Source organism: Mastigoproctus giganteus, chromosome 3 (genome assembly GCF_048544385.1).
Source record: "Mastigoproctus giganteus isolate SK-2022 chromosome 3, ASM4854438v1, whole genome shotgun sequence".
NCBI lineage: Eukaryota > Metazoa > Arthropoda > Arachnida > Uropygi > Thelyphonidae > Mastigoproctus > Mastigoproctus giganteus.
In genome coordinates, this window is record NC_143577.1 from 109,448,168 (window position 1) to 109,462,506 (window position 14,339).

The following is a 14,339-nucleotide window of genomic DNA, read 5'->3' on the forward strand; positions in this document are numbered from 1 at the left end:
TGGAATACGTACATACTAACTAGTTGACATTTCTGTTCACTGACATTTGTGGGTGGGGGTTAAAATTTAAAACAGTAAAAAAATAAGCAATCAATAACAAAGAACACGGCGCACACAAATTGCAAGTAACACGATATGCGCAAGTGAGAACAGAGTAACAAGTTACAAGCTTTAAAAATAGGAATAAAGAGAAGATTTTGAAAATAAATTTTTTTATATGATTGAAGATTCCATGGAAGTGTAAACACATTTCACCGTAATAACCCACAGAATTCCAGCTGTCGGTATTATCGCAAATTCAATAAGATTGAGTTTACTATCCGTTTATGATAGGTTGCACTAACAGAAAAGCCCAATAAACAGGTGACTGCTAATTGTTTTATGGTTGTGACCTCCAGAAATCTGACCATACCACGTGCTTCGCTCGGAGACAATCGTGGGGTAATCTCCAGCGCTGCGGTCTCCTGCCCCGATTAAACGGCATGTTGAATGATTAAACCATGGCTATTTTCTCGATTGGGTTCTGTTTTTTAAGATTAGCGCCAAATAAACGGCTGCCCCGATTAACTAGTGGCCCAAATAACCGAAATTCACTGTATTACTGAAATACATGAATTTGTTAAAATTTTAAAATGAAGACTGGAGTTTTGAAAATGTGATGTTCTTTTCTTCTACCTGCCCCCACAGATCTGAAATTCCCAACTTCTCAAAAAAAGCTGGATATCATCGTTCTTCTCTTCCTTGGTGATTCCCTTTTCTCTCTCTCTCTTTTTCTTAGGGTAACTAAAATTTTTTTTGGCTGGTGCAGCATAAGCCTCAGGCTTCCTTGCACCATATGGCTAATAATAATAATAATAAAGTGTTTTCTTTGATTTCTCCATTAAAAATTGTAGAAATCTCTATTACATATTGCACAAACAGGGAAATGTAAGATCAAGTTAAGCCTATTGGATTTATTGGATGATTGTTTTCTGCAGCAGCATGTTCGAGAGGCAACCAGAGAAAGTAATGCTCTTGATCTGGTTATCAGCAGTGATCATTCGTGTATTAAGAATTTGCAGATAAAGGAACCACTAGGTGGCAGTGATCACAGTGTACTGATGTGGGATTTACTTAAAGATTTAATTACCATCAGGGGTAAAGGAAAGGGTTTTTGCTTCCATAAAGGTGAGTACAGTGCTCTCTGACAGTTTTTAAATTCTGTGCAGTGGGATCAACTGACGATGTTACCACCAGTAAATTCTAAGTGGGAAGCGTTCAAGGAATTAATCGTGGAAGCTACTAAAAGTTTCACACCTATTAAGAAATATTGTTCAAGGTTTAGGCCTAAATGGTTATCTAATGAACTAATGAGACTTGTAATAGAGAAGTAAAATGGATGGGATGCATATAAATTATCAAGCGACTCAGAAGCCTATGGCAGATATAAGCTAGTCTGTAATCAGGTGACAAAGGAGGTTAGGCAGGCAAAGGCAGATTACGAGAAATCCTTGGCAAAAGATGCTAAGAAAAACAGTAAGGATTTCTTTACTTATATAAACTCTAAAAGGAAGGGGATGAATCTGATTGGTCCACTTGACATCGATGGTTTGACTGTTTGTTTGTTTATTTGGTTTTTAGGAGCATTAGCAACTAAGGCCATATTGCTCCAGGATATGCAGTGGTCATTCCCTGACCTTTCCGCATCTTCCGTATTTGGTGGTGACGGGCTCGAACCCCGGTCTAACCAAGAAGCGTTTGCTATGCATTGCTGCTCCTTCCCACATGGCTACGGAGGCGATGGTTCGACTGTTGATGATCCTGCTCAGATAGCAAACAAACTGAATGAGTATTTTGCATCTACATTCACACATGAGGAATTATTAAGGTTTGAAAATGGCAGAAGGTTATCAAATTGTAGCAGGATACTTAATGATTTTGGAATAACTGAAAGCAAAGTGGAGGAGAAATTGTTGAAGTTAAACATAAGAAAAGCACCTGGGGTGGATGGGATCTATCCAGTTATATTAAAGGAGGCGGCAAAGCAACTAAGCAAACCCTTAGCCATAATTATTGTTTTTTGTTTTTTTTTTTTTTTTTTTTTTAGGAGCATTAGCAACTAAGGCCATATTGCTCCGGGAAATGTGGTGGTCATTCCCTGAATGACCTTTCCGCATCCTCCGTATTTGGTGGTGACGGGCTCGAACCCCGGTCTAATCAAGAAGCGTGTGCTCCGCACTGCTGCTCCTTCCCACCTGGCTACGGAGGCGCCTAGCCATAATTATGAGAGCATCCTTGGACTCAGAGGAGGGTTCCCATGGACTGGACATGTGCAAATGTATCCCCAGTTCACAAAGGGGGGATCGAAAGGTCACACGAGTAATTAACACAAACCAGTTAGTTTAACTTCTGTTCTGGGTAAAATAATTGAGTCACTGGTTAAAGATGCATTGCAGGATCATCTAGACAAGACTGCAGCAATAATTCAGAAACATGGGTTTGTTAAAGGAAAGTCTTCTCTGACAAATTTGATAGGATATTATGATGTGGTTACAAAGGAACTGGATGCAAAAAATAATTTTGATATCATATATTTGGATTTCAGGAAAGCTTTTGACACTGTTGCGCATGGAAGACTATTGTACAAATTGGAGCAGAATGGTATTAAGGGTAAGTTGCTACAATGGATAAAAGGATGGTTAAGTGGGAGAAGACAGAGGGTGGTAATCAATGGGTGCTGCTCTTCGTGGACTAATGTTATTAGTGGAGTCCCACAGGGTTTGGTGTTAGGTCCACTGTTGTTTTGTATATTTATCAATGATATTGATGAAGGTATATCAGGCTTAATGTCGAAGTTTGCAGATGATACAAAGGTTGGCAGGGTTGTTAATGACAGTAATGGCAGTGTGCTACTGCAACAGGATCTAGATAATTTGGGCAGATGGGCTAAGAAGTGGCAACTGAAGTTTAACCGTGACAAATGCAAAGTACTGCATATGGGTAGAAGTAACCCCAGAGAAACGTACCAACTGTGTGGTACTACACATAAGGTGGTAGAAAATGAAAAAGACCTGGGAGTAATTGTGCAGTCAGATACGAAGTTTTCTGAGCAATGCAGACAGGTTGCCAGGGCAGGTCATGGGGTTTTGTCAATGATATATAGGAATTTTGCTAGCAGGGAAAAGGAGGTGATTATCCCTCTGTATAAGGCAATGGTCAGGCCACACCTTGAGTACTGCGTACAGGTCTGGAGCCCTCATTTTAGGAAGGATGTAGATTTACTTGAGCGTGTACAGAGAAGGGCAACAAGATTGGTGAGGGGAATGAAGGAATCCTCTTACCAAGAGAGGCTTAAGTTCTGCAAATTGCAGTGGCTGGAGACTAGGCACCTGCGCGGTGATCTGATTGAGGTATATAAGGCATTGAATGGGTTGAGCACGCTGAATTCTGATGGGATCCTTCCACTTGTTCAGATTACGAACCTAAGGGGTCATAAATTCAAATTAAGAAAAGACAGATGTAGAATAGATGTGCGGAAATTTGCCTTTAGCCAGCGGGTGGTTAATTGCTGGAACAAACTTCCATCTGTCGTTGTGGAAGTTGATAGGTTAAATAAATTTAAGGAGGAACTGGACAGGCATTTGGAGGCAATGGTATGATTTTTTTTTTTTTGGCTGATGCTGCATAAGGTCATCATTGCTTTCTTGCATCACATGCCACTACTACTACTACTACTATTCTCAATAATTATATGCACATGTTTCAAAACAAAAATTTTAAATTAGCTGTATCTCTTGCATCCAATATTGAAATATTTACATTTTATGGCAGCACCTCCAGTTCTTACACTCCTGTTATTGAAGAGTCTGGCTGGCATACAATGTTGAAGGCATGTAGATCTCTCAATTTACATTTCATATACCTGGAGTTATCTTAACCAACAGTGAAGATAACTCTCACATAAGGGTGGTGATAAAATACATGCATGAAGTGCTGGAAAGAAGATTTTATTTTTTAAAAATATATTTGTCGAAAAAAAAATTAGATTTTTCATAATTTTGCAGATTTGAAAATGAAGATGGTAAAGATGGTATCAAAAAGTGAACAATTTTGAATTATACCTTGCTGATTTTTATGATTATAAATGGAGTTACGTTTTCTGAATGTGTGTGTGATCCTCAAAAATTAACGACATTACTGCTTAAGGGTTAAGTAGAATTTATTCTGTTAAAAATTCAATTACAGAAATTAGAATGGTGTACATTCAAAATCTTACTTAATATTTTTATGACCGGTTTCTGAATGTGGGGGGCTTCTTGTAATTAGTTTTCCACAAGGGTGGGATCAGTGGAGTGAGTTTCTTACAAAATGTTGAAATTAAAATTATAACTTTATACATAAAAATATTAATTATGTATAATTTAAACATTATACATAATTAATATTTTTAAATATTAAATCAAAATATTAATATTAATATTTTGATTTAAATATTAAGTTAAAATATTAAATATTTATTTTAAATATTAATTTCTTATTGTGTTTGACTCGATTTCCCATTGCTGTAATAAAATTAATGTCAAAAATTAAACCATAATTAAAAATAATAATAATAAATAAAAAAAACATCAATATAAACTCTTTTTTATTTATTTATTTTTTTTTTTTTTTGGTTTTGAAGCAGCAATATCTTCTCCTTCTATTTATGTATGATACTATAAAAACCTTAAATATGGTAAATCCCAGGATTTACTAGTTTGTGTTGGTAAAAGCCCGAAATATCAACACTTTTCACCTTATTTTCAACTTTTATTACTACTACATTGATACCATAAACTCTTACATTTGAAAGATTGTTTTGGCAAAAAGGATAATGAAGATGATTTGTAAAAACCAGCAATTCAAAATAAGTAAAGTTATTTATTGTATTTTATTTATATTTTGTTAGAAAAGTTTTCTTCACAATTTTAGTTAGAGACAGAAATATAGAACTCATAGAAACATAACCCATAAGTGAATGCCTTATTCACTCTATCCAGAATGCAGTGAATATGTTACCCAGGCAACTTTGAGGGTTAGCAGATATATTCTCTCCATACCCTTGTTTAAGAAGTAGAAAATTATCATTGCTTGTTTGTGCTGTTTAATCATTTCTTTGCTGATTTTTAAACAAGGGTATAGGAGGGATATATTTCCTATCCCTACAAGGTTCTCTGGGTAACATATTCACTGCATTCTGAATAGCGTGAACATTCCACACTCTCCCCACTTACACACCCTTGTTTAAAAATCAGAAAAGAGATGATTGCAAAAAGGGAAGCAATGATAATTTCCTGCTTCATTCACTTTTCCAACATTTAAACAAGGGCATTGGAGGTGAGAACTAAGAGATATTTTTCGAAGTTTAGACATAAATGAATGTCAGATGAACTGATGAGACTAGTAGCTGAGAAAAAAAACATACATGGGATGAATTTCAGGGCACACGGTAAACTACAGTAAATACAAACTAGTCTACAATCAAATCACTAAGGTTAGGCAAGCTAAGGCAAATTGTAAGAAATCTTTAGCTAAGAATGCAAAGAAAAGTAGCAGAGGATTCTTTATTTATGTTAACACTAGAAGGAATAGGATGAACCAGATTGGTCCATCACATAGTAATGTATAACTATAGATGATTTGCAGGTCTCAACACAAGTTGTCTATCCAACATGTTTCTGAAAAACTGAAAAAAAAAAAAAAAAAAACAACAAACCCCAAAAACCAATCAAAATTGACAATAACAAAAAATTAAAGAAATATTATAAAAAAAAATAAAAGATGAACTTCTTACTTTTCTTTTTTTTTTTTTTTTTTTTGAAGCATTAATATGCTCTCCTAGCTATATTTATATCACTTAAGTGTGTATCACTTAATTTAATTTTATCTTTGTTAGGGTTTTGCATTTTGCATCTACATTCATTCATGTAAACAGAGCTGAGTTATTTTGTGATAACTGAGAAAAAATGGAAGAGAAACTGTTGAAACTAAAAGTAAATAAGACACTTGGGACTGATGGAATCTATCTAGTTAAATTAGCATTAGCTTTAATAGAGGTATATGATGCAAGAAAGCAAATGTATACATCAGCAAAAAAAATAAATAAATAAAAATACCTTCCCATTTCACCCATCCATTTGCTCCAAAAGTTTGTCCACTTCTTCCTTGAATTTATTTAAGCTATCAACTTCCACAATAATAGATGAAAGTTTGTTCCAGCAATCAACTACCCTCTGGCTAAAGGCAAATTTCCACACATCTATTAGACAACTGTCTTTCCTCAATTTTAGTTATTCCCCCTCAGGTTTGTAATCTGAGCAAGAAGAAGAAGAATGTCACCACCAAATACGGAGGATGCAGAAAGGTCAGGGAATGACCACCGCATATCCCAGAGCAATATGGCCTTAGTTGCTAATGCTCCTAAAAACCAAATAACAACAAGAAGAATCATATCAGCATTGAGCCTGCTCAATCCATTATACATCTGAATTTACATCTGAATTATACATCTGAATCAGATCACCTCGCAGATGCTGCAATTTGCAGAATTTGAAGAACTTTCTTTGTAAGAGCACCCTTTAAATCTTTCATTCACTGATAAGGTTTGGTTTCCCCTTCCACCTGGATGGCTTTGTGGGTCAAGGGATAGCCTCTGACCTTTTTCTTATGGGCATATGGCTCTTGCAGGATAATTACATCCGTGTTGTCCTTGTCTGCCTGAATGCTGATTTGGCTGACTACAGCCCGGACTTGTTGTGCGTTAATTTGCATTATTTTTACCTCTTTGAAGTTAAATTTTTTAAGGTATCTCCCCATAATCGATCCGTTGTTGATGCTAACCCTCAGCTTTTATATATGTTGAACATTTTCTGTCTCTGACGGAAGCCGCTGAGTCCATTTTGAAACTTTTACAGTTTACACAAACAGGATCTTTGGTTTTGTTAGGTTAGCTGTTAAATTTGTGGCCTTTTTTCAGCACAATGGCCGCACATTTGCACTGTCTGCGTACAAGTGTGTGAGGTATGGCCAAACCTGCAACACTTGTAGCATTTAGGCACAGCCACATGTTCGCGAAAGCTGTGGCTGCCCCAGTTGTATACCCTAGCGATGTATACCCTTGCTTGATTGTTTAGGACCTTTCAAGCCATGGTGAACAATCCAGTATTGGCCTCCTTCTCGTTTGACTTTTTTCGAGTATTTAGGTGTGATTAAGGCATCTGCCTCTAAGTCTGGGAAGTACTCATGCAAGTTCCTATAGTTGCTTAGTGAGTTGCTTAGTGAGTTGCTGTGGGGTCAGGTTGTCACTGAGTCAAAAATGATGATAGATGGGCCCAGCTTTTTTTGGTGCCTCTGCCTTTAAACCCATCGTCGTTATTTTTGCATTGGTCATAATTTTGTTAGCTTCTTTTTTAGTTTCTGTTTCAATTTATTTTTGCAGTTTTGAGATCATCTTTCAACACTGTCATTATTTTGGTCTTGATTTGTTCACTTGTATGTGATTCTTTGGAGTTAATGGGTCTGATGACCACCAGATTTGGCTGTTTTATCAGGGTTCTCTTTCTTATATACTGGGGGTTCTGTCAACTGGTTTGTGGTGGTTGCCCCTGGATAGAGGCACCCAGTTTATAGGTTAGAAAGTTCTTAAGTACAGCACTGGCATAGGAAGGTACTGTAGATAGTTCAGGTTCTGTGGTTAGGCCCAGTTCCTGATCGGGGCCTTTTCCAGTATTGTAGATCTTGTCTTGATTTCTTCGTTAACAGCTTTTAGCTTCTCATTCTCGATTAGAAGAGCAGTTGTGATTGTTTCTAGGCTTGTCCAAAGTTCCTGGACATAGTTTCCAGTGGTTTTGGTGAATCTTTTGGAGTCTTGATTGAGGAGTGCCACCAAGTTCCTGTGCAAGACTGAGATGATCTGATGGAGGGAGGTGGTGTCTCCCTCGTTAAAGGGGTGGGCGGCTAAAAAAGGTGGTGCAGGAATGGCGAGCATACTGGATGGTGGGATCCCAGGTGAGACCACTTGGTCCAGAGCAGATGGTAGTGATGAGTAGTAGAGCAGATGGTGTTGCCAAGGAGCCTGCTGGGGCAGGTTGAGGTGGCAGAGCTGATGGAGTCTGGTGAGCACCTGAGGAGACTCATGTCTCAGGAGCAGCAGCCACAGGAGTGTCTGGATCTGAAGGTAAGGCTGCAGTTGAGGTGGAGTTTACCATTGATTCGAGGATGGAGGCAGCTGTTGGTGTAGAGATGCTTTGGTCCAAGGTGGAAGCTGAGTGATTATGGTCTATGGAAGGTGATATACAGTTACTATTCTTCTGTGTGGGAAGAGGAGAGCAAAAGGAGCACAGAGGACAAACTCTGGACCTCCTCTTGGACTTATTTTTCTTTGAGGAGGATTTGCCAGGTACTCTTAAGAAGCAGAGAATTAGAAGTCTGATTCATCTCTCTCTCAGACGGGCTAAACTTGTCCTCTGAACTTTCAGCATTTTCATTATTTTCAACCATCTTACTGTGTCGGGATGAAATTTTTAGGTTCAGGGAATGACTGGTTCTACCGAATTTGAGTCAGATCTCCAGAAAAGTCTACTGAAGAATTTAAATGATTAACAGAAAAGGAGAGTTCCAACTTTTATCATTGGGGGTGCTGAAAGAGATGGGAATAAATTTGCATATTGTATTCTTGAGCGACAGAGGACTGCTGATGTCACCCGAGGGTCAGTAGTCAGATGTATCAATGCACAAGTAAAAGAAAGTCCCCTTTAAAAGCTGCTATGCAAATAGTATGTTCCAAAATTAATAACCACATATTAATTAACTCAATAAACAATCAGGATTAATTACTAATGACATCATAATAAATAAATGTTCCAAATTAAAAGTTCTGACTTTAGTTGCTGACTTTGGGAAACGAGCTGTGAATGAATGACAAGAGTGAAGATTTAAAATCATTCATATCTGGTCGCCTTAAAAGTTTGGCATAAAACAAACATCAGTTGACTCACCGAACCAAACAGGTCCACTTTGACTTGAAATTAATCCAAAATGATAAATTGGCACCACTTTAAAAAATACACTTTGAAGAGCACTGATAAACACAACCTACAAGCACATGCTGCCACTACACCTGCTCTATATATATATATATATATACTGTAGTGGAACTTGTCATCTCCAGTTTCTGGGTGGTACCACGTTTTCATTTGTCCTAACCAGGAGTTCAAATTCAACCATTTTATTGATAACACTCCTGACATTACTGTAGACACAGTTAAGACTAAGTATTCTTCTATAATTTATTACCCTGAAACACCTCTTAATGTTATTTAGGCTTGTTTCCCTAGCTGTATCTTCCTGCTCATTTGAAATATTGCTACCTCAGAAAACGTTGCCAATATTGGCTGTTCCAGCAACAAACAAGAATTCTTGAGGTGAGGGCAAGCATTACTTTGACCCATATTATCAGATAAACAAGGAGATGTATTACCCTTTACCCTAACTAGCAATTTCCCCGAACTGTTAAGGTATCCTCAATGATAGTGGCAAAAATCCTTGCACCCCCTTTGTTCAAATGAATACCATCCCTACAAAATTGATTCCTTCTATCTACAAGTGCTGGTCATGCTGATAAAAATCCTCCCCACCCCCAGAGCCTTGCAGATTTCCTTAAGTCTTGAGTTAATTCACAATGCTTTCAACACATAATCTCTCTTGTCGTGTCTGGGCAGAATTGCGGACACATTCACATTCTGACATGCAACATTTTTTCAGCATGGTCCTATATTTATCCAAAAATGGTCAGGCAATGTACGTTTAATATTATTAGGCATCACTTGAATAATAATGCTCTCTTTACCTCCCTTAAAAGCTGATAATCTATTGGTAACATCAATGTTACCAATAGATTATATTGGTAAAATGTTACCCTGACAATAGAGTATCCCAATAAAACAAGACCACCTTCAGTCAGAGCAGTATGCACTTGACTATTCTTTTCTGAGACACAAATTGGGGTGCATCACTTGGCACATTACGAGATACTTGAGTCCCTAGTGAGCTTCCAGTTACAGTTGTTTCTAGGACAAGCACTCATTTCTTCAGTGACTCAAATTCAAATTCTCATAATGCACTAAGTAGATAGATGTGTGTAACTTTGCCTTCATCCAGCAGGTCGCTTGTTGGAACAAACTTCCATCTGTTGTTGTGGAACTGGGCAATTTGAATAAATTCAAGGAACCAAATTGGGGTGTGTTTTCTGGGACCAAAATAGGGGTGGATCACTTGGCAGGTCATAAGATAATTTAGTCCCTGATGTGCTTACTATATCATTTTTTTTAGGACAAGCACTCTCATAATCTGCAAAGGCAGATTATGAGAAATCCTTGGCAAAGGATGCAAAGAAAAACAGAAAAGAGTTCTTTACCTATTTAAACTCAAGAAGGAAAGGGATGAATCAGATTGGTCCACTGGATGTTGATGGTTCAACAGTTGAGGATCCAGCTCAGGTGGCTAACAATCTAAACGAGTATTTTGCATCTACATTCACACATGAGGAGTTATTCAGGAAGGGGAATGTCGTAGGTGAAGTAAACATTGGCAGTGAGCTAGATGATTTTCTAATAACTGAGAGGAAAGTGGAGGAGAAATTGTTGAGGATAAACATAAAAAAGGCACCCGGGGTGGATGGGATCTATCCAGTTATATTAAAGGAGGCAGCAAAGGAAGTAAGCAAACCCCTAGCCATAATTATGAGAGCTTCTTTGGACTCAGGGGAGGTACCCATGGACTGGAGATGTGCAAATGTAACCCCAATTCACAAAGGAGGATCAAAGGCTGACACAAGTAATTATAGACCTGTTAGTTTAACTTCGGTTCCAGGAAAATTAATGGAGGCACTGGTTAAAGAAGCACTGCAGGATCATCTGGACAAGAATTCAGTTATAGCTCAGACACAGCATGGGTTTGTTAAGGGCAGGTCTTGTCTGACCAATTTGATTGGATACTATGATGTAGTCACAAAAGAACTGGATGCAGGGAATAACTTTGTTATTATATATTTGGATCTTAGAAAGGCTTTTGATACTGTTGCGCATGGAAGACTGCTGCACAAATTGGAGAAGTGTGGCATTGGAGGCAAATTGCTGCTATGGATAAAGGGATGGTTGAGTGGCAGAAGACAGAGAGTGGTAATCAATGGACACTGCTCAACGTGGACTAATGTTATTAGTGGAGTTCCTCAGGGTTCAGTGTTGGGTCCATTGTTGTTTTCTGTATTTATAAATGATATTGATGATGGTGTATCAGGCTTAATGTCCAAGTTTGCAGACGATACAAAGGTTGGCAGGGTTGTTAAGGACACTACTGATACTATGCTGCTGCAACAGGATCTGGAAAGGTTGAGCAGATGGGCTGAGAGGTGGCAAATGAAGTTTAACATTGACAAATGTAAAGTACTACATATGGGAAACAGTAACCCCAGATCAACGTATCAACTCTGTGGTACTACGCTGACAGTGGTAGAGAATGAAAAGGACCTGGGGGTAATTGTGCAGGCAGATATGAAGTTCTCTGAGCAGTGCAGATGAGCTGCAAGAGTAGCTCATGGTGTCTTGTCAAGGATATACAGGAATTTTTCTAGCAGGGACAGGGATGTGATTATTCCCTTGTATAAGGCATTGGTCAGGCCACACCTTGAGTACTGTATACAGGTCTGGAGGCCTCATTTCAAGAAGGATGTAGAGCTGCTGGAACGAGTACAGAGAAGGGCAACAAGATTAGTGAATGGAACAAAGGGTTGCTCTTACGAAGAAAGGCTTAAGTTTTGCAAATTACAGAGCCTGGAGACTAGGCATCGCCGAGGTGATCTGATAGAGGTGTACAAGGCTTTGAATGGCTTGAGCATGCTCAATGCCGATGGAATTCTTCCTCTTGCTCAGAATAATCACCTGAGAGGGCATAAATTCAAATTGAGGAAGGACGGATGTCGGATAGATGTGCGGAAATTCGCCTTTAGCCAGCGGGCAGTTGGTTTGTGGAATAGACTTCCATCGCTTGTTGTTGAAGTTGATAGCCTAAACAAATTTAAGGCTCAGCTGGACAGGTATTTCGAACGAATTGAGGGGTGAAATGGGAGTAGTGGTTTTTTTTTTTTTTTTTTTTCTTTTTTTTTGGCTGATGCTGAATAAGCTTGCTTTCTTGCATCATATGCCTCTACTAATGCTAATGCTAATGCTAATTTCTTCAGTGGCTCAAATTCTTCTCATATTGCATCAAGTAGATGTGTGGAAGTTTTCCTTCGGCCAGCAGGTCAATTGCTGGAAAAAACTTCCATTTGTTGTGGAAGTGGGTAGTTCAAATAAATTCAAGGTAAAGCTAGACAAATTATTGGACAGGACAGATAGGTGACGTGGGAAGGTTGTTTTTTTTTTTTTTTTTTTGGCTGATGTTTTATAAGCTTGCTTTCTTGCATCAATTACCATTACTAATACTAATACTCATTAGGTGTTCAGCAACTATAAGGCACAAATTTCAAAATGTTTCATATACAATATTATATAAATATTATGGAGTCATGGTGACTTGCAATTTGGATTTGTTGTTCCTTGCTTTTTTTTTTTTTAATTTTCCTGAAAGAAATTAACTGAAATTGTTGTGAAATTACCTAAACCAATTAATTTAAAAATATTTTAAATTAATTATAGCTATGACATTGTTTAGTGCAGGGACATCAACAATTCATTAATTAATTAATTAAAAATGGACCTGCTGTGCAGACGTCTGCTTCAAAGAAGTGAAAAATAAGTCTTGTGTTCAGCAATAATAATAATAAGAATAATGTTTCCATTTATTATTTTTTTCTCAGTTTGTCTGAGGTGACAAAGACAGATGGACAAATGATTTTTTTTTTTTTTTTATTCAAGGAAAAAGCTGTTGTCTCATGTGCCATTCTGAGAAAAGTAAAGTGTATCTGGCTTTTATGTCAACAAAAAAACGAAAAGCTTTTGATTATGATTTTTTTTTTTAAATATTAATTATAAGTTGAATCCCATATTGAATTTTCTTAATTTGGAAGTTATATTAGTAGCCTATTCATATTTTCTAGTTCAGAATGCAATCCTTATCATTCAATTTTGGCTCACTTGTGCAGAATTTTTTTTTTTTTTTTTTTTGTGTTAGTTGTTGGCGCATCAGCTTCTATGGCCATATTGCACCTCCCAAAGTTTTTGCATTTTTACTATGATCCAAGCCCGAGGTGGGAATTGAACCCGCGACCTTTGGGAATAGATCCTCAATATACACATTCATGCGATATTGGGAATCTTGAGAATTCAGATTCCTAATATCCACATTCATGTGATACTTTTTGTTGGATTTATTAAGAATAATGGATATAGGAACATCACATATTAGTTGGAGAATTAAAGGTAGAATTCACACTTTGCTAGAGATTGTTAGTCAAGAAATGCTATTTGTAGTTATGGAATTTTTTTTTTTTTTTTTGATTTTACAAATGTATTGGATGCCAAGGGATCACGTTCTGATGACCTTGACCATTCATTGTGTGATGAAGAATACAATACTGTATGCAGTGTAGTTCAGTAAATATAATCATTTTTCTAAATATCCTGTATGTAGCTTATTCAAGATCTCATTGAAATAATACTATTTAGTGCATTAAAAAGGAAATACTTTTCTAGAATTCATAACTGAAAAATATTTTCATTCTAATAAATAGTACGTAAAAATTATTTCCTGTTTACATCTTAAATGCATTTAAGTACACATGTCACCTCCAATAAGTTATCAAAAAATAATATAAGGAAAATCTTACATAATTATTCCAAGATGTTATATAGGCACTAAGCTATAATAGTAAGAAACACAAATTATACTGCATTATTAAGTAAGCTACAAATATAAGTAAATGTAACTTGCCTTAATATATGCTTAGTTATGATATTAAGGCAGGTTGAAATCCTGAATTCCCACATTTCACATAATTTTGCATTTTCATCCTCCATTCACTCAGAGGATGGAAATGTGGAATTATTTTAGAAACCATCAGTGTTAATAAATTGTTGCTTATTTAGTAATGTGGTGAAACTTGTGTTTCTTACTATTAACATTTAATATGAGGAAAGCAAATAAATAATCTTAATTCATAATTAATTCTTCTTATTAATCCATAATTATTTATTCTTCATTGATGACTATTTCTTCCTAATTATTTTTTCTTCTTTAATGATGCATTACATTTTATAAATGTAAAGTAGTTATTTAGACATCTTGAACAGCTATACAAAAGTGCATCATATAAATTTTATTATAAT

The 14,339-nt window shown here is 36.8% G+C and overlaps 1 protein-coding gene across 1 annotated transcript in view; it reads left to right on the top strand.

Moving 5' to 3' along the window:
• LOC150088215 (prolyl 4-hydroxylase subunit alpha-1-like) overlaps positions 1-14,339 on the top strand; it is a 244,939-nt gene that overhangs the window by 44,088 nt on the left and 186,512 nt on the right. The gene's annotated exons all lie outside the window — the stretch shown is intronic.